The sequence below is a fragment of the Lepus europaeus genome, chromosome 1 (genome assembly GCF_033115175.1).
Source record: "Lepus europaeus isolate LE1 chromosome 1, mLepTim1.pri, whole genome shotgun sequence".
Taxonomy (NCBI): Eukaryota; Metazoa; Chordata; class Mammalia; order Lagomorpha; family Leporidae; genus Lepus; species Lepus europaeus.
In genome coordinates this window covers 99,887,696-99,909,480 of record NC_084827.1, presented here as the reverse complement: position 1 = coordinate 99,909,480, position 21,785 = coordinate 99,887,696, and the positions used below count along the sequence as shown (strand labels likewise).

At 43.1% G+C, this 21,785-nt stretch overlaps 1 protein-coding gene across 1 annotated transcript in view; it reads left to right on the top strand.

Annotated features, from left to right (window-relative positions):
* Positions 1-21,785, top strand: part of ACVR1 (activin A receptor type 1) — a 134,719-nt gene that overhangs the window by 32,876 nt on the left and 80,058 nt on the right. The gene's annotated exons all lie outside the window — the stretch shown is intronic.

Here is a 21,785-nt window from a genome sequence, read left to right as displayed (position 1 = left end):
TTTTTTGTAGATTGATTTATGTATTTGAAAGGCAGAGTTACAGAGAGGTAGAGAGAGAGGTCTATCCACTGGTTCACTCCCCAAATGGCTGCAATAGCCGGAGCTGCGCTGATCCGAAGCCAAGAGCCAGGAGCTTCTTCTAGGTCACCCACACGAGTGCAGGGGCCCAAGGACTTGGGCCATTTTCTACTGCTTTCCCAGGCAATAGCAGGGAGCTAGATCTGAAGTGGACCAGCCGGGACTTGAACCTGCACCCATATGGGATGGCTGCACTGCAGGCTATGGCTTTACCAGCTATGCCACAGTGCCAGCACTGGCACAGCTGCTCTTTAGAGCTTACCAAAGAGCACAGGTCATAGGCTGTTTTCCCAATTTCTTTCCTTCATTTGGCTTAATTTCAAGGTTATCTGATGATTTATTTTTTTTTTCTTTCATCTCAATCTTATTTTGAGTACTCTAGTCCTATTAAAGTTCAGATGGCACTATAATATTTTTTATGCTAAACATTTGAAGGTGACTGATTTTCAGCACTTTTGGTAATTTTAAGCTCGTGTTCAATGCTCCCCTCATCTGGAGTTTTACTATATCTGTGAATACTAATAAAACTTGTCGACTCTGGGTGATGTAGCCTTTACTCACGGTGACAGCTTTGCGGAGCGAGGTTGGCCCTGACAGGGCATGCTATTCCTCTGTTGTGAGGTGGTGGAAAAGAATGCAGAGATGTAGCATAGTGGGTAAGAGTGGCCTACAAGTGTCAGGCAGGTGTGGTTTGAACCCCTTTCTACCACTTTCCAGCTTCTTGGTGTTAGGCACCTTACCCTCTCTGAGCTCCAGTTCTATCATCTGCAACATGGAGATGATGGTTCTATCTTGGGGTTGTGGTAATATACATGTATATTGCCAGCATACCAGCATCTCCTACCTGTGGCTGCTATTTTTATTGATTTTGTAGGGAAAATAGGGACACTAGTGATAATTAGGGAATGTTTCCATTTCACCCACAGTAAGACTCTTAACTTGCAGGATTTGGAAAACACACCGTAGTGTGTTGGGCAAAACAGTAATGAATACATCAGTCATTACAGTCTGGCTGTCAGGAATTTACTTGGTTAGATAGAAAAAGACATGAATGACAGCACACTAATAGCTTTCTTACTGATCTGAAGTGTTATTGTGATAGCTCTATGACGCTTCCTTTAAAGAAGCTTTCTCCTGGTTCATGGCCTCTACCTCTAGACTCAATGAGAGGACAGAATTCTGAATGTGATTTAATTAGCATGAAATTCATATTTGGGGGATAATTTGTGGCTATTAAATTCTGAGGTGTTTATCCCTATCATATGACTATTATAATAGAGACTAGTTCGTTGTACTAGGAAACCTTGAATTCATACACTGACTTTCCAGTTTTCAAGTCAAAGAAGCCAAATCATAGTAGATGAGCCTTAGAAGAGTCCCCTGCCCAAGATTTTGGATGAAAATGAGTTTCCTTATGTCCCTCCGTGTGTCACATCATCTCTGGCTTTTCAGGTCGTGGGGAAAGGGTAGGGGATTGAAGTGAGAGGAAGTGAGTCACTTATGTCGTCGTCTGACCTTGAGTATTGATTTTGTGCCAGATGCCATTGGCTCATGCATTGAGGAACTCTGTGTAGAGGCACAGTTCTTACAGGGAGAGAATTTTTGCAGGCTTGGGGGTCTCACAGCAGGAGGTAGATGATTGGCTGCATGAAAGAACGCCATGTAGAGTGTAGTGCCTGGTGGTAAACTCTGTGAGGGCACAGGCGTGGTCACATTTGCTTTTATACCTCTGGTATAAAACTGCCTGGCTCTTCACTGGGGCTTCGTACATCTGGTTGAGGGCATGAATGGCTGTAGGGACAGAAGGCCGGGAACCTGGTCGCGTTCAGAACACCCACTGTACTGTGTACTCTGCGCAGTTTATTTCTGACTTGGCCTTTGCTAAGGGTCAAGCAGTTGGTTGGGAAAGAGGCACATTCACATGCTGGAACACCTGGTGTATGCCAGCACGGTGCCAAGTGCTGGAGGTGATAGCATGCGAAAGACTTTCAGTGTCATCTTCATTGCTGAATTCATAGGGCTTCTCTGCTTTTTTTTTTTTTTTTTTTGGTCACGCTGGAATGACTCCTCTAAAGAAGCAGGGTGACCTTGATTCAGGGGATTGAGTGGTTCTTCAGCCACTAAACCACCTAAGTCAGTCGTGAGGACGTGCATTCATTCTGCTGTCCCTGAGAAGCTGAGAGATAACTGTGATCATTTAGTTTCAGTAGTTCCTCTTACCCTTGGGGGATACATCACAAGACCTCCAGTCCGGGAGGCACTGGCACTGTGGCATAGTGGGTAAAGCCACGGGTTGCTATGATGCCAGCGTCCCATATGGGTGCCAGTTTGATTCCTGGCTGCTCCACTTCTGATCCAGCTCCCTGCTATGTGCCTAGAAAAGCAGCACAGAGGATGGCCCAAGTATTTGGAACCCCTGCACCCACGTAGGAGACCTGTAAGAAGCTCCTGGCTCCTGGCTTCAGCCCGGGCCAGCTCTGACAGTTGCGGCCATCTGGGGAGTGAGCCAGCAGATGGAAGATTCTCTCTCTCTCTCTCTCTCTCTCTCTCTCCCTCTGTAGCTCTTCCAAATGTATAAATAAATCTTAAGACAAAAAAAAAAAATACAAAAAAAAAACCCAAAGACCAATGGATGCCTGATGCTGGGGTTGGTAACCAAATCTTTGATACAAGCATTCTGTCTTTTTCCCTCTGCATGCATACCTATGATAAAGTTTAATTTGTAAATTAGGCACAGTGAGATTAACAGTGACAACTAATAATAAAATAGAACAATGATAGCAATATGCTGTAATAAAAATTATGTGAATGTGACCTCTCTTCTTTTGGAGAGAATCAAGACAAATAATACTAATTCTTGACAGTGGCTAGCTAAAACCCTGGAAGTGACATGAGATCAGATTTTCCTGTCTCAGCATCTCAGTGCCTTCTTGTGCTCCTCTTTGCTTCTCCCAAGTTAGTAGTCAGGACAGGTCCCCCCTCACGCCCATCTCATCACCTTAGAACTGCAGGTAAAAGAACAAATATACAGGTTTGAAATTCCTGTGGTCGTCCTGATTGACAGGGTGTGGTTTGAGAGTGAGTTGGTCTTCTTTTTCCTACCCTTTCTTCCTATCACAATTTCAAGCCTGCGTGTTCTATAGTTTTTGCCTCATCACCTGAGATCTTATTTATGTTCTTTTCAACTATAACACCCCACTTTTGGCCTTTGTGATCAGGAGCCAAGCATGAACAAAAGTGGGGTGGGAAACCAGGCTTGCCAGGGCACTGAGTCAGCTCTGAGGCACATTTCATGCTTTTGCCATACCTGGTTGGGTTATGCTGAATTTCTTGCAGGAAAAAGTCTTGCAGTTCTGTTGCCACCAGGGGAACAGGAATTGTGGTTGCTGTCGGGACTGCAGCCAGGAAGATATTTATAGTCTGTAGTGAGTGGCTGTGAGCCCACCATGGTTTTGGATACGCCTGCTGCCTTAAAGTTCTCGGTGTACTTGAACTGGACCCTGCCCTTGTTGGCCAGACAGTAGTTAATGATAAAGTGGACGGCTGCAGGATGCAGCGCGTGATGGCCTTGGCGGCTTGCAGCCTGCAGGTGCTTGTGCTTTGGCTGACCTGACTGCTCAGAAAGAGCAGGTGTGCCCCTCCCTGGCTCTGATCAGGCCTGCTATGGTTTCCTGGCCCTTCCCTCAGCTGGCCTCATTGACGTGGAGCAGATGGGCCACTCCCTAACTAGTGTCCACTTTCTAAATGCCACACACGTTATGGAGTTAAAAAATGCAGATTATAACTTCAACTTCCTGATCTGTCATTGAATTCAGGTCTAGATTTGCCTTGCAAAGGGGGCCAGAGTCAGGTGACCTTTTTCACATTTCAGCTCACATTAATAAGGTGCAAGCGGGGGCCGGCACTGTGCCACAGTAGGTTAATCCTCCGCCTGCGGCGCCAGCATCCCATATAGGCTCTGGTTCTAGTCCTGGCTGCTCCTCTTACAATCCAGCTCTCTGCTGTGGCCTGGGAAAGCAGTTGAAGATGGCCCAAGTCCTTGGGCTTCTGCACCCTTGTGGGAGACCCGAAGAAGCTCCTGGCTCCTGGCTTCTGGTCAGCGCAGCTCTGGCTGTTGTGGCCATTTGGGGAGTGAACCAGCGGACGGAAGACCTTTCTGTCAGTCTCTCCCTCTCACTGTCTGTAACTCTACCTCTCAAATAAATAAAATCTTTAAAAATAAATAAATAAATAAATAAATAAAAATCTTTAAAAAATAAGGTGCAGGGACTGGAAAGAAAAGGTGAAAAGGTGCATTTTCCCAGGAAATAACCCCAAATCCATTTTGTTTTTTTGTTTATGCGGTCAGGTACCTTTGGGTGTCAGGGTGGTTTACCTGTTGGTTTATATTTGTGAGTGACAGAAAACTCAACCCAGACTGGCTTCAGAAAGATGCGCATCAGATGGCTGCCCTCTGGGGAGTCCAGGGCAGGGCAAAGCAGGTTTCTGGTCTGGGATGACCTAGGGCTCAAGCAGTGCCCCTGGGACCCTGCTGTTTCCCGTCCTCATTTGCTTTTAAAGACAGCTTTATTGAGATATAATTCACATATTATAAAATTCACTCATTTGAAGAGTACAGTGGTTTTGAGTATTTGTTGACCTAGTTGTGCAACCACCACTACCACAATCAGTTGTAGAACATTTTCATACCCCAAGGAAGAAACTCCACAGCCATTTAGCAGTAATCTTCCCCTTCCCTCCATAGCCCCCCTAATCTTTCTTCCTTTGTTGGCTCCAGTCGTCAGGGGCTTCATGGCTATGGCATATTCCCCCATTCCTGTAAAACGCCAGCAGTCACTGGTTGGGTGAGCCTAGGTCACTTCCCATCCCAGAATTCAGTACAGCCCCTCAGACTAGGGGCTAGTTCAGCATGCACTCAGACTAGGAGGACCTCTGTCCCAGACCAAGGTCAGGGGTTCCTGGAAGGGCAATGGAGAGAAGCTGGGCAGGCAAACAGCTCCTACAGAAGGATTCCCTAAAGCACATCCTGGGGCTTTATTTATCAGGAGAGAGCACTGTTCTTGGACCTCCTAAATTGTTGCTTGGTTTTCAAGACATGGTAAGTTCTTGGTGTGTTTTCTGGGTAAGTCTGGCACCTCCCCCGTGGCCCCCCCCCCCCAAGTGGGGAGCCAGTGATTTTGCTAATGCCCTTGGGATGCACACTGCAGGGTATCAAATTACAGTGGGTCTTAATGGATGCCATGCTAGGTAGCTCTGTGACATTAGCTCAATTAGCTTTCCCTGTCTGCCATTATGTCAAGGATTGTAGCTGGACGGCTATTTTCGACATATGTTTTGTTTGTCTTGGCAAACATGTGTTCGTTTCTCTCTGGCCATTCAGATTCATTTTGGGTGAGTATCTTGTCAGCTCGGGACCGGGGAGAGGCGAGGGCAGGCTGCATTTTGGCAGCACTTCCAGCCTGGAGCAGCATCCTGCAGCCAGCACCATAAGCTGTATAATTTGTCCATGGAGGCCTATGCATTATAGAAATGAAAATTCCTTCTCTGACAGCATTCATTGCTTCGCACGCAGCAATTTGGCTGTCAGAAGCAGCTGGCCCTGCAGGGTGGGACGATAGAAAGGCGAGACCAGAGAGAGGCCAGTGCTTACTCAAGTCTCCCACTGTGAGAGGATCAGGTTACTGAGACTGTCATTAACAACAGACTGCAAGGGGCTCTGAGGCAAGGGTTCCCGAGAGCAGGAGCCTGTGGCTCAGACAGTTAGTGATTTTCTCTGTTTTTGCTGAATGGAACAAAAAAAATTAAAAATAAACGATTAACCTTTGCTGACACTCAGATGTTCAGTTCTGATTGTGTCTTCTACTGGGTTATGAGCATTTCTGGTAAAGAAAGTCCCTTCGAACTCAAGTATGGTTGTTGGTGGTGCACTGTGGAAAACTCGGAGAGGAGTGCGGGGTGGGCGCAAGGTAGATGGCTTGCGTGTATATAGCGGTCTTTAATTTCTGGGTTCTATTTAGCCTTGAAATAGTATGGAAAGGAGCGGCATGGGCTAGCCCACGAGGCAGGTGGAACCGTGAAGCAGTAACCAGGCTGTGCACTTTCACCAGATGGGTGAGAATGGGCAGAGGAGCCCTGTGATTGAAGCTGCTCTTCTGTGTGAATCTGCAGCGTGGCTGGCTGTGTCCTGTGTTGATTCCATGACTCACGGAGCATGCTCTAAGCTAAATGCACACTCCAACTACAGAGGAGACAGCTGTCTGTTACAGGAGGACATATTTTCCGGGTTTCATGGCGCCAGGTTTTTCCTATTAGTTTGCACACTAGACATGCACCCACTAGTCATGTCTCGGAAAGGTCTGTTTTTTTTTTTTTTTTAATTTTTTCCTCTTGAAAAAATATATTCTTTAAAAAAATCATCTAAATATTATTGTTGACTTTTATTTCTTAACTGTATTTCCTGTCTAGGAAAATGCTACTAAAATTTTGTTTTTCTTTTCTTTTTTAAAAGAGTTACATATCAAAATGGAATTTTTTTCCCTTCATAGAGCAAGGATCTAACAGAAGTTTAAAGCAATGCGAAAAATACCTTGCTTTCAGAGTGAATAGGACTTCAGCATTTAATGATTGTTCAATGGGTACTAAGTTCCAGTTGGGTAGGAGAAATAACTTCTGGTGTTCCATAGCACAGTAGGGTGACAATAAGGATCTATGGGCTATTTGAAAAAGCTAGAAGAAAGGGCTTAGAAAGTCTTTACCATAAAGAAATGATGTTGGAGGAGACCCTGGTTGGAGCATCACACAAAATATACGTGTGTTGAAACATCACGTGGTACCCCATGCATATGTGCAGTTTTACATGTCAGGTAAAAAAGAAGTGGCTAGCATTTGAGAGGTAGGGGGTGAGTTGAGATAAGTCAGCCTGTTGGAATTTCATGGTGGTTCAGTGTGGCTGCCTCCACCCCTTCCCTCTGAATCTGTTTTCCTTTTATATGATAGAGGCTGAAGTTCCCAGATGTTGTTTGGATTAAAGAGCATGTGTGGGGAAGGGGAGAAAAAAAAGCTTTCTTAATGATAATAACAGAGTCAGACTGGCTGGTTCTGCACTGACAGGAAAATGGAGAGATAAAAACTCCATTAATGGTGTGTGCTCTGCCTAAGTAGCCAATAAAACAATGCTGTCCTCTCTGGAAACCAGTCCCAGACTGGCAGTGCCTCGTGCCAACTGCAGGAGACAACAGCTGCGAAGAGGGGCAGAAGTGTTCTGAGTCAAGAGTCCACGTTAAATGATTGTCTTGGGGGAGGGGGCGGGGGCGTGCTTTTGTTCTCCTCTTCCTCTTTTCTTCCTCCCCCTTTTGCACATTTTCCTTCATGAGCCCCCTCTCAATGCTCACTGTTCCAGAAACTGAGCCATATCTGATTAGAACTTAACAGTTCCTCTTGGAGTGAAGGTGGCTGGTAGTTTCTAAGCCTTTTTGTCTGAATCGGTTCAAGTTTGTGACAATGGAAATCATCAATTTCTGTAAACTGTGTGCAAGGGTTGTGGTCCTTAAAATTTGGTAAAACAGTCACCACAGAGGTCATACTGAATTTGCCTGCTGAGTGTCTTTGAACTTCAATATGTGCAGGAAAAACTTTCAAAGCATCTTATTTCAGAATAAAACATTGGAAAGTGGGAGTCAAGGTTCATTCTGTGTGTACTTCCTGAGCCCCTTTTTTGGAGTAAAATTCTGTTCTTGGATCTTAGGCTGGGTCCAGCTGTGTGCAGAGGCCTTACTTTGGGAGTTTGGTCTTACTGTCTTATGGTGGGTAGCCCTTAGATCTCCAAAGATGGGAAGGAAAATGTAGAAAAACATCCCTCTCAATACAAAAGAGAGACAGTCCCATTACCTAGCTTTGTCTCTGTTATTTGTGCACGTAAAATGTAAGCTACTTTGACTTTTATTCATAGTATATAAGGAAAAGGGAACAGACATCTGAGTGTCTATTTTTGTGTCATATCCTGTGCTACAGACCTTACATATATTAGGAAGTTGGTGTCCTCATTTTACAGGTGAAAGAAGCATAAACCTCGAGGAATGAGCTAACTTACGGCTGCAGTCTGTTCCTTCTGTTCGGGAGTGCAGCTGGAATGGAGCACCTGCTATGAGCCAGCAGCCTGGCATTCGCTGCGTGTAATTGCAGGGAGGAGATGGGGTGCTCTTTGTCTAGCCCCTTCAGAAAGCTGGTGGCATGGGTCGGGGCACGTGCTGCTGTTACATCCTGGAAGCCTAAACCTGCAGAAAGCTCTGTGGAGGAGAGCCGTTCATTTGTTTTTCTTCCGCACACTCCTTTGAGTGTGCACCTTGTGGTGGGCACCCTGCCAGGGGCAGGGGACTCTGAGCTGAAGAGGACAAAGTCCTTCTGTTGTCATAGGGTGGTGATCACTTCCTGGTGGGCCATGTTAGGGGATGGGGGAAGCACAAGGATGGGTAATCAAGCACCCTTGGAGAAGGGAATCTTGAGAAAAACACTTGGGGAAGAGTTGGGCTGAGAGTGAGTCTTGTCCAGGTTACCGTGAAAGGGAGGACTTTGAGCATGAAGTGAAGACTTGGGTAAAATGTGTAGAGGGGATAAGAAGTAACGCTTTTGGTACAACTTGCATTTCACTTTTGGAAACTACATGTGAATTGCGAGCTCTCTCGAGATTCCTAGCTGCTGACCTCTTCCTCCCAGGCTGTACCAAGTGGCCAGTGGCCATAGGATGTCAAGTGTGATTTCTTCTCTTGTGACTGAAGGCAGCAAAGTAAGGTCCAAGGCGAACTATATCCTTTTTAGATGGAGCCTTTGTGTTAGGCATTTTTAGGCTTTTCCTGCTATAGTTTTTATTTGATGGTAAACTAGAGAGACTGTTTACAGGGAATATGACTCCTCAATTATTAATATTAGATATCAAATGGCCTTTACCATGTCAGGGTTTTGCGAGTACCAGCTTGTCATTTTATAAGTGTCAGACCATCACTGTGTTAATTTGATATCTTTTAAGGACTTGGGTGAATTCCAGGTGTGACACTTTGGTCTTCACGTTTACATTTTATGGTGGTTTAAATGGCTGCATCATGCTTTTGATGGATGCTGATATGCATCCATATTCATGATGAATAGTAGCATGTGTTAAATTAAGGTATCCAAGTGGTTGGTGGCCATGTGCTTTCAGTTTTCTTTTGGCTACTAGATGATGCTGAGGGAGTGGACTCTGTTTACTGCTTATTGGTCTGAAGGTTTCCCTTCATTCTGTCATAAACTCCACTGGTTGCGGGATCCTTGCTTCTACCATTTGTTTTCAGCGTTGCCCTGGGGCAGAGATAGGTTATAGTCCATTGTGAATATTGCCAGGTCATTTATTATTCATTATTGAGGTAAAGAAGTTTTGACATATATTGGAGCCGATTCAGCACCATATTCTCCTGTGCATTCTGTGATGTTTTTCAGATTGAGAAAAGCAGGGTATTCAAAGACAAGTCAGTTGGTAAAAGGTAAAAATGATCAAGAAAAGGAAGGAAATGAGTATCACAATGCCATGATTATGGTTATATGAGCATCCCTATCAGTGATGGAGCTTGGAGCAGGCACAGTTTTTCTCCACATTTTGCCATGAAGGAAGTGAAATACATTAAGTTAGTGCTTAGGACCTTAAGGTTAGCCAGTAACAAGGCTGGAATTCTAACTCAGGCCATGTGACTTAGTGCAAGATTCTACCCACAGTGAGTGGGGCTGGGTATAGTGACTGAATATAGGCAGGGCAGGGTGGAGAGCCAGTGGTTTCCTAGAGGAGTAGCACTGGGTCCCTCACTAAGGGTTTTCAGCTCACTGTTCAGTATATGTGATTTGTCTTAGTCCATGCAGGCTGCTGTAACAAAATGCTGCAGACTGGGTAGTGTATATAAACAACAGAACTTGTTTCTCACTCTTCTGGACACAGGGTAGTCAGACATCAAGATCTGATCACCCCAAAGGCCTCACTCCTGATGTCATCATGTTAGTGATTAATTTTAAACTTAAGAATTCTGTGCGGGGTCACAAACATTCACACCATAGCTTGTACTGAATATATATCATTATACATATATTTGCTGTCTGTCTTCATGACTTTATACTGTATTTGACAAATGACACTAAACATGTGAGATACTTAGTTCTGTTGCTATTCTTGTTCTTTGATGTGCAATAAACGTCACTCATCTTCCTATGTGGAAGGAACATATTCACATATGGAAGCTATGGAAGCTTTCCCTAGCCCTGGTGTGCCCCTACTTCTGTGGAGTAGTCACATTTATTTGCTGGATTTTTCTTTTAAAAATTACCTTAGCTATTGGATCTTGTCTCTACTGAAGGCATCAGGGGTTTATTGTGTGACTCAAAAGTTATATGAAGCTGGCACTGTGGTGCAGCGTGTTAACGCCCTGGCCTGAAGCGCCAGCATCCCATATGGGTGTCGGTTCTAGGCCCGGCTGCTCCTCTTCTGATCCAGCTCTCTGCTATGGCCTGGGATAGCAGTAAAGAATGGCCCAAGTCCTTGGGCCCCTGCACCCGTGTGGGAGACCCGGAGGAAGCTCCTGGCTCCTGGCTTTGGATTGGTGCAGTTCCAGTGTTGTGGCCAGCTGGGGAGTGAACCAGCGGAAGGAAAACCTCTCTCTCTGTCTCTACCTCTCTCTGTAACTCTGTCTTTCAAATGAATAAAATAAATATTAAAAAAAAAAAAGAAATAGAAGTTATAGTATCTCTGGTATGTGTGTGCACATGTATGTGAGCATGCGTGCTAGGAAAGTTCATCCTAAATTGCATTTAAAATAAAATAGCTTCTAGATGCACTCCCTATATACAAAGTAGGAAACAATGGAAAGCCATCTCGCAGCTGTGTTAAGCCAATCTGAGTCTGTGGTAAGTTCCAAGAGACTCGGTTGAATTTGTACTAGTGTGTGTTGTCTTAAAATAAACCTGACTGCACAGCAGTGCTGGCAGAACCAACAACAAGGCTGTACATGAAACAGCTAAACTGTTGTTTTTCTAAAAGCTATTATCTAAGATTTCCCCCCCAATACTTAATGCATTCAAAATGAAAACTAGCAGAAGCTAGCCTTTTCCTTCCTGCCAATTTAAGACAATAAGCCATTCTAAAACTTATAGAAGATTATCATTTCCTTGTGGGATTTACAAAAGTAAAAAAGCAACATCAGGGACACAAATGTTTATGAAATGGACTAGAGTTAAGTGACCTGAAACTGTTGAATTTTTCTTAGACTGTTGACAATATGAATGGTTAACATGGGCAATTGCTAATGTTTTTATTTCCATTTTATATTCATGTTGTACTTTCATGTCTTTTTTTCCCTAAGATTTATTTATTTATTTTAAAGTCAGAGTGACAGAGAAAAGAGGGAGAAATGGAGAGAGAAAGATCTTTCTTCTGTTGGTTCACTTCCCAAATATCTGCAATGGCCAGGGCTGGTCCAGGCTGAAACCAAGAAGCTTTAACTCCTTGTGGGTCTCCCATGTAGGGAGGAAGGGCCCAAGTACTTGGGCCATCTTCTGCTGCTTTTCTAGGTGCATTAGCAGGGAGCTGGATCAGAAGCAGAGCAGCAGCTACTTTATCCTGCACTCCAGTATGGGATGCTGGTGTTACAGGTGGTGGCTTAACCTGGTGTGCCACAATACTGGTCTCCATGTCCTATCTTTTAATCGAAGCAGTGTTGAAGGAAATAGCTGTTTCTTACTAGCTGGGGAGTAGCCCGCCTCCAGATCCACAGATCAGTCACGGGATGCTGGGATGTGCAGCCAAGGGTGAGAACCATGAGACTCAGTCAGTGCTTTAGCCTCGATGTGTTGGGTAATCCTTGCCTACCCTTCCTCTCCAGTCTACTGAGCCCATGGATATACTGGACGTCAGGGATGGCAGGGTACAGGAAACCACTCTGTTTTGCGTGAAGACTAGTTTGTTAACCGTTGGATACTGGAAGAACTTGTAGTGAGAAAGTTTAACTGGCTTTAGTGTTGTTTCTACCTGCAGAAATACATGCCTGGCAATGTTAGCCTCTAACTCTTCTTGAATTACATTTTTAAGGGTAGAAATGTATGGCAAAGAATTTGTGTATCTATGTGTACAAGAGTACTTCAAAAATGTTCATGGAAAATGAAATAAAAAGATAAATTTATTTTGATGCAAATTATTTTTCAATACATGCACAATGTTTTATATTACTTTTTTTCTATGAACCATTTGAAGACCCTTTGTATGCATGGATTTCAAAATTTTTTTTGCACCAAAAAACTTATCTTTTAATTCAATTTTTCATGAACTTTTTGCTTATATATGTGTGCTTATAGATGTATGCTTATATAAGTATGCATTTATATTTAAATTATTTCCTCTTTAATTGTTGGTTGGACAGCAGCACACTTTAAATAAGAATTTTGTTGGGGCTGGCACTGTGGTGCAGCAGGTTAACACTCTGGCTTGAAGTGCTGGCATCCCATATGGTTCTAGTCCCGGCTGCTCCTCTTCCGATCCAGCTCTCTGCTATGGCCTGGGAAAGCAGTAGAAGATGGCTCAAGTCCTTGGGCCCCTGAACCTGCATGGGAGACCTGGAAGAAGCTCCTGTTTCCTGGCTTCAGATCAGCGCAGCTCTGGCATTGCGGCCACCTGGGGAATGAACCAGGGGATGGAAAACCTCTCTCTCTCTCTCTCTCTGTCTCTACCTCTCTCTGTGTAACTCTGTCTTTCAAATAAATAAAATCAATCTTTAAAAAAATAAGAATTTTGTTAATATTGCTATGTAGAATTAACTTCATATTGGAAGTTTTGGCCCAGTAGGGAATTTGGGTTATTGATAATAAATATAGATGTTTTGTGCTAATTGTCAGGTTAGTTGCTTCTTAAGGGTTGCTGCATCACAAATGATCAAAAAGCCGATGTTTCAACTTGTGCTGATGTAAATTAATCACAGGTGTGGAATCTTGAGGCTTGTGATGAAAAGACTGCTAATACAATCAACTTCAGGCATGTTTTATTTTACAGAATAGAGCTATAAAATGAACACATGTGTAAAACTTTGTGTTCTAATTAATAGTAACCAAAATGAAGAGGCCATAATCCCATTAGAGGACTAGATGCTTAATACCATTTGAGATTAAAGTATAGCAAATGTCTGTGCTTTGTAGTTACTTTTATAAAATTACTTGAGTATTGAGAGTCCAGAGGCTGAAGTATCACAGTGCAGTCCATTTTTAAAGGCTTCACAAGGGTGAAATAGAAATTGATGAGTTTTTTTGTAAAATTTTATTTAATCAATGCATTTGAAAGGCAGAGAGAGAGAGAGCGAGAGCGAGTGAGCGAGAGAGAGAGCCAGATTGAATTGAGAAATCTTCCCTCTGCTGCTTCAGTCCTCAAGTTCTTGCAATAGCTGGGACTGGGCCAGTTGGAAGCCAGGAGTATGGAACTTCTTCCAGGTCTCTGATGTGGATGACCGGATCCCAAATACTTGAGCCGTCATCTGCTGTCTCCTGGGGTGCACATTAGCAGGGAACTGGAATAAGGAGCAGAGCTAGGACTTGAGCCCAGGACCCCAATATGGGCTGCTTAAGAGGTGTCTTAACTATTGTGCCAAATGCCTGCCATGACAGTGTGGTCTTGATAATAGCATATAATTCGGGGAGGTGTCCACTCCCCACCCTGCACCCCACATCACTCCCACCCCAGAGTATCATTGGAACCCTAAAGAGGATTCCAGAAAGGTTTGTCCTGATTCCAGGTAGGCTGGATTCTGTCCCAGTTCTTCACTTATCATAATTCTTCCTGATTTTTTTGTTTTTCCTTATATTTCTTTCAGCATCTCTTTCGTAGAGTTCCATTCCATTTTAATTATGTGAGTCTGAGCTGGTGGTGATTTGCAAATTCTCACTGCACCTCATCTGATAGGTGAGTGGTATCTGCATGTTGTATAGCTGGAGACAGGCTCAGGAAAGTGCTCAGAATCCCAGTGCCTGGAAAGCAACAGGCTTAGGTTCAGTTCCCAGCCTATGTGAGTCCAAAGCTTTGACCCCACAAAATTGAATTAGGAGGCAGAGTGTGTCTTGGTAGTTACTGGGCCCAGCACAGCATACACTCAGGGTGGAGAAGAACCATTAATAGCATTGCAGTACCACCGTTGGAGGGGGAACATACTCTTTCTCACTGTAGTCCTTTCAATCACCTTAGCTAAGATATATCTGGAAGGTGACCGACAAGTGAGAGCCTAGCTGTGAGAATTGTATGGGGACATGGCTTCAAGTGACCATCTTAGGAATAATTTCTGGGAAAAAAATTAACATTTTTCTTGTAAGATGAAGCATCTCCCTCTTAAATTTACTGACAACATATTAATTTCCAGCAACATTACATTGCCAGAATGGTATCTGAGTGTTGCCTGCAAGTTATTTTTTTTCTCTATGTGTAAGTATGTGTGTTTATATAATTTAGTAAAATATGATTATGTTCTAAATTGTTAGAATAAGGAATACTTCTTTTGTTTTCAAATGTAAATCAGTAGGGAGCTATGGTTGATTGTGTACATTTATTTTTTTAAAATATTTATTTTTTGAAAGAGTTGCAGAGACAAAGAGAAAGAGAGGTCTTCCCATCTGCTGGTTCACTCCCCAAATGGCCACAATGGCCAGGGCTGGGCCAGGTCAAAGCCAGGAGCCAGGAGCTTCTTCCAGGTCTCCCACATGGGTGTAGGGGCCCAAGCAGTTGGTCTATCTTACATTGCTTTCCCAGGCCATTAGCAGGGAGCTGGATTGGAAGAGGAGCCAAGAATTGAAATGACGCCTGTATGGGATGCTGCCACTGTGGGCGGCAGCTTTACCCGCTGAGCCACAGTGCCAGCCCCTGTACATTTAGTTTACATGTTGTCTTTTTGTATGAAATAAAACATTTCTAGTTCTCTCTTAGTCTCTATAATTTAGGATGGAGAAATTTTTAATTTGTTTACTTTGAATTAAAAGCCGTGATGATGACACTAAAAGTGTACTCTGGTGGGCTCGCCTCCTTTTTGCCATTAGCACAATTATTTCTATTTCCATTTTTATTATTTAGATTTCTCTTGAAGGATCTCTCTTAGGCTTTGGATCCTTTATCAGGGTGTACACATTCATTCATCAACATTTATTAAGGAGACCTATTATTTATAAGATTATCCCTGATGTTTCAGAGATGAAAATGCTACTTATTTTTGAAGCGTCTACAGACTCACTAGGGAAATAGGAAAACTAAAAAAGGGAAACACACGTTGCAGGTGTCATGATAGTTATGTTTGGGCATAACAGATGAAGGGGCATGTGTCTCATGATGTGGGCATGGAGGCTTAAGGAGGCAAATCTGGAGCTGATCCTGAAGCATAGGAGTTTGCTTGTTGGAAAAAGACATTTCAGGCAGGCAAGTGCCAAGGCAGAAGGTGATCAAGATAAATGTTCTTAGGGAGCCATAAGGTACAATTAGGGTGATAATATCTATAGGGTGTTGACCGGGGGAGGTTCCAGATGTGTTGAACTAGATAATGAAAATCAAGAATCCGCACATGCTAGAGAGATCCTTGGATGGCTTTAAGCAGAAGAGAGGCAGCTCAGTGAATAACTGACTGCACTGTTGGCAGGTGCATACAGGGGACCATGGAAAAGTCAGGTGGAATACTGATCAAGGAGAGGTCAGTGGCTGTGGCAAAGGCTGTGGTGCACTTTCTAAGGCAAACTCAGCTTCTATGGTGGTTCACTGATGTTTCCATTGCAGGACATGGGTGATAAAGGAAGATCAGCGGGTTTGGGGTGCTGATTGAGGTGGATATAGTGACTTTAGTCTTGGGAATGTGGATTTATTCTTATGCTTCTTGAGAGACTCCTCTTTATAGATCAACACTCTTACCCTACTTCTCTTTGTGTGTTTTCTCATTGAATTATCCTTTAATTGGCAAGCAATTCTTTGTTAAGCAAATTAAATTAAAAACAGCCTCTGTGAGTTGAGAATTGAACTGCTAAATTAAATGAAAAATGCTATTTTTGCTCTTTTTCATTAATGAGTAGGTTGGGTGCCATCTCAGTACAGGGGTGGATTGGAGAACTGTATTTCATTAAAGGGTATCCCTTTCTGTTAGCATGATTCTTGAGGAATCCTGTGAGCAATTATAAATCTTTGAGCTAGAGGAAAATTTGGTGACCTGGGCCACTGCCCTCAGTTTATGGTTGGGACAAATGGGTACCAGAGAGGGTGGACGACCTCCGAGAATCACACAGGAGTGGTGTAGGGCAGCGTCTAGCTCATCCTTCCTGTGTCTTTTTCCATAAGATCTTGGTGACTCCTTGCGTGGCCCATGGAGATGAGAGGGCAGAGTTTGAAGAATGCAAGTGCTCAAGAGTACTCAGTTAGTTGTAGACCCAGGATTATCTAAGTTCTTAACTTTAAATTAACTCCCTGTTCATAGGTCAACAAGTTTTTGTTGACTAGCTATAATGGAAGGTGTACTACCCCAGTTATTATAAAACTGAAAGATAAGAGGGTATTTTTCTCTTCAAGAAGCTTATAGGTGAGTTTTTCAGATAACCCATTATAGTACTGGCAACTACTGAAATACACAGCTTATCAGACATGATTGTGGGTATTAGTATACACACACATGCACACAAAATAAGAAGAAAAAGAAGATGGCACAATGTTTATGTTTCATTTTATTTTTTTACTTTATTGGTTTTTTTTTGTTTGTTCTTTCTGCACAGGGGGCAATGAGTTGGCCAGCTAGCTTTGGGAATGCCAGTGTGCCTGTGAGCAAATAATAATTTAAATCAAACAGGTGGAAAAAGAATGTTGATTGCCTTCTATTCCATGTATTCTTGTTGAGCTTTAATTAGGGAGCTTGATCTGGGGAACACTTTATCTAGGTTGGTAACTGACAAATATTTCCAAAAGTATATTAGGATATTTGACACTTTTGCTACTACTTTAAATTTAAGTCTAGGGCAGAAACCTAGTCATTTAGTGATGAGGATGTTTTGTTTACCAAGCGCATGAACTTGAACTTGTTGATGGTTCTTGTTTTTCTGTGATTGTGAACTTGGCTCCAGAGCATGATACCAGGCCAGGTATTAGAGAAATAGCAGGACATTGGATACATAAGAGTCTCTACTTGCAAGAGGGGCTCTTGAAATTTTGCTAAATTTCTGTCTAGTGAGGGTGCATAGACACAGGAACCCTAGAGTAGAGCTTAGGAGAAACACAATGCCAGACATCCCATTAAGAAACCAGAAAATCTGGTCCTGGCCCAGTGGGTGGCATCCCTGTGAACTCCTGTAAAAGTGCTTTGAGATCCTGAGCTGATGAAAGCATGTATAGTATTATGTGTGAAGCCAATCATCAAGGATTACCAACAGTTAAAACAAGCATGGATGTAATGGGGGTGCTGGGGTGCTCCTGGGAGGGGATGTGCACACATGAAAGCTGAACCACATGGCCTGGGAAAGGCGCTGTAATTACCAGGAAAGTCTGATGCTGTCTAGGGAGTCACAGTGGGTTAGGAGAATGGGAGAAATGACTGCCCAAGGTACCCTAACTCCTCATGCAGCACCTTTTCAAGATTCAGAGATGGCTGGAATGGAGCTGCCTGGGTTTATGTCAGTGGGATATCTTGAACCCCAGTTCTCACTCAGAATACCTGACTCCATAGGTCAACCACAAATCTCTTAAAACTGGGTGAAGGCTGGACAGGATTTGAAAAAAATTAACACCTAAGTTATGAAGGAAAGGGAGAAAAAAATAAGAGAACGTGTGATGGATTCATTGAATTTCTTTATTTAACAACTGGCTACTCTAAGAGAGCTGTGCAAAGGCTAGACTTGTGATTGGTAACCTGAGTTGGCCAGAAAAGCAGGTTCTTTGAGTATTTCCTTCCCAAACTGGTAAGCAAAAAGGCACAATTGGGTACCGAACAGGGAAGAAGTAAGGAGAAAGCAAGGATGAGGAAGGAAGAAAGGAGCGGGTTGTATGGCTGTGAGGAGTATGTGTTTATCTTTCTGTCCGTCTGTCTTGTGGAATCTGCTCTCTTCTGAAGTCACGCCTTGAATCTAGTGGAGTTGACTAAGGGCAATTCTCTTAGTCTGTAGCCTTCCTATTTGCTGTCTGGATATCTTTTAAGCTGCCATCAGTTGAAAAATGAGCCCGGAGGTATTAGTCTTTTATGTTTGTCTTTTCAGGCTTGCTTGCAGAGACCTTTACAATATTTATATAAAAATTACAATTTTATGAGTTAAAATCGTCAAATCTCAGCAACTTTGTATGGTTCAACCTAATAATTGAATCCCAGTTATTGTCACTGCCTCTCCTTCTTACCCCTTAAATACCTAATTTTTTTTTTAAAAAGATTTTATTTATTTATTTGAAAGGCAGAGGCAGAGAGAGAGAGAGAGAGAGAGAGAGAGAGAGAGAGAGATCATCCTTCTGCTGGTGTTCTCCCTAGATGGCCGCAGTGGCTGGAGCTGTGTCCATGTGAAGCCATGGAGCTTCTCCATGTGGATGCAAGGGCCCAAGGATTTGGGCCATTTTCTACTGCCTTCCTAGGCCATAGCAGAGAGCTAGATTGTAAGTGGAGTGAACCGGCACCTATATGGGATACCGGCGCTGCATGTGGCAGTTTTACCTGCTATGCCACAATGCCGGCTAAAATACTTAATTTTTAATACAGCTGCCATTTATTAGTATCCATGGTATGTCATGAACATCACTTATGGCAATTCTGCAAGGAGGTCATGATGCCTGTTTGCCTGGTGGGAACTGTGGCCATCGGTGGTTGGCCCAGGATCACCTGGCTAGTGATTGGCAGGGCTGGACTCCACCCAGTACTCTTTATATCAAGCTGGGAACTGACTTCATTTCCTGAAGCCCCCTCTGCCTCTGTCCCTTGATTCTCCTATTTTATATTTTGTGGCACAAATAAATGAGACTTTGGTTGAACAAATGAAAGAGATTTTGATGGATAGTGAAACCATTTCAGGGAGGGTTTTGAGAAGTTAGAAAATATAAGCAGGTTGTCTTTGGAAGTGTAGTCTGATACTTAATTACACTCAGTAGTTGAGTAATCCACAGTAAGTCCCTCTTGTCTCAGCTGAAGTATACTTTAAATTCTGGGGAGAAAGGTGCTCTGATGTTTGGGATATATATCCATTACCAGGACAGAGCATAGGGAAGCTCACCCTCACTGGATCCCCGGTTTGGGTGGCCTTCTTTCTAGAATGTGAGGCAGAACTTTTTTTCTTTAAAACATCCTGGAGATTTTGTTCTTCCTGATGCCCTTCCTCTCACTCACTCAACTCTTTTTTTTTTTTGATTCTTTAAAAGTCTAGTGAATTTAACCTATACCCAGTGTTTAGTATGCGTGGAAAGAATAATGTCTCCATTGCAGAATTTCTTCACAGGATTTCTTGGAAAATATACAGTAGACATTTTTCCAAATCACGTATCAGGTAAGTGGGGAAATAGCATTATGAGAAATAAAGCAGTCTGGGGGCCTGCATCGTGGTATGGGCACCGGTTTGAATCCCAGCTACTGCACTTCCAATCCAGCTCCCTGCTAATGATCTGGGAAAGCAGTGGAAGGTAGTCCAAGGACTTGGGCCCTGCACCTACATGGGAGACCTGAAAGAAGTTTCCTGAGGTTGTGGACATTTGGGGGGTGAACCAGTGGATGGAAGATGTTTTCCTCCCTCTGTCTCTCTCTCTCTCTTTGCCTCTCTGTCTTTTAAATAAATAAATAGATCTTTAACAAAAATGAATTAAAACGGTCTAGAAAGAGACAGTAGAAGATAACAAGGGACCTGCTGATGTTAATTTGAAAGCAAGAACAGAAATTGAAGGATCAGATACTATTACTTGGAGCTGGGGTAGGGTAGGAGCATGTGGGAGAGGGGTTTGTTATACACAGGTTTCTGAGTTACATAAATGTATGTTTGGGGCCCAGTCTGCTACTACTGGTGAATTATCCTTGCAAATAAAATTATATGCATAACATACTGCACACAAATCCTCTGCATGATATTCTAAGAAATGTTTCAGAATCAAGTCTTTAAATTGGCAGTTTCAACATGTGACTCTGTATAGTACTGTTACTGTGCTCACAGATCTGAATATTTGTTATTGCAGGGGCCAATGAGCCTTTTTTCTAAAAGGCCAAATAGTCACTGTTGTAGGTTTGCAAGTCTTACTGACTCTGTCGCAATGATCAGCTTTACCATTTGTCTATGAAAGTAGCTATAGACTATATATAAAATGCTGCAGTGTGCCTATTCCTATAAGTTTCATTTTCTTTCTTTCTTTTCTTTTCTTTTTTTTTTTTTTTTGACAGGCAGAGTTAGTGAGAGAGAGAGACAGAGAGAAAGGTCTTCCTTCCATTGGTTCATCCCCCAAATGGCCACTACGGTTGGTGCACTGCACTGATCCGAAGCCAGGAGCCAGGTGCTTCCTCCTGGTTTTCCATGCAGGTGTAGGGCCCAAGCACCTGGGCTATGCTCCACCACCTTCCTGGGCCACAGCAGAGAGCTGGACTGGAAGAGGAGCAACGGGGACAGAACCGGCGCCCCAACCGGGACTAGAACCCGGGGTGCTGGTGCCGCAGGTGGAGGATTAGCCTAGTGAGCCATAGCGCCGGCCATAAAAGTTTCATTTTCAAAAATAGACTTTGGGCTGGATTTTGCCCACTCTTGAAATACCACCCAACAATATCCACAAGCATTTTCCAGGTATTTACCATTTGTACTAGGCTGCAATTCTTTGCAAATACTAATAAGACTAATATTTTATATTAATGTTTTTAGATGTTCATAATAACGAGTAATGAATGTTTGGAAATATTTTAATGTATTTTTGGGAATACTGGAAAAAATCCTGGAAAATCCCATTTCTCATTTCCAAGTCCAAAGATAAATATCTGTTGGGGATTTGGAAACTCCCGGAGAGGGAGAGCTATTGCCTCTCATCTGTGCTTCCCTCTCCTTCCTGATTCGTTCAGTCCTCAGTATTCGTTTTTGGTCAGCTTCATGTGATTCTCCTTTCTGCTCTGTGTGTCCCCTGGGGTTGTCTTTGTTTAGGAAATGTGACTTATTTTTCCCCTCTGGGAGATCAGGAATCTTAGGAACTGGCTGATGACCCATCCCATTTCTGTAGAATTACTAACGGAGCACATCTTTCCCACAGCCCAAGTGTGTGGATTAGATTATCCTTCAAGGATTCTCGTCACCTACCAGCTTGATTGTACCAATGTTATTTTGGAATCAGCAAGTTATTAGCAGTACCATGCAGATGATTTGTGTTTTTTGGGATTGTTACATGTTATGCTTTTCCTACCACACTGCTTTAACACTTCAGTTATCCAAAAGGGCAGAAGATAGGAAAGGAAACTAAGAGTATCTAATGTGAGCATTCAGTTCAAGAATCAGGAGGGAATTTAGCTTAGAGTTTGCATAAAAAAATGGGTTGATGTTTGGTTTTACCTCTTATTAAAAAATGTGATCCTGGACACTTTTACTCAACCTCTTCTGAACACTTTTTTCTTATGTATGAGATAGAACAGTACTTCCTTTCAATTTTGCTGTTGTTACTAGGATTAAATCAGACAGTGCCAGTAATGTAGTTAGCACAGTTCTAGAACTCAGGGCTGTCTAAA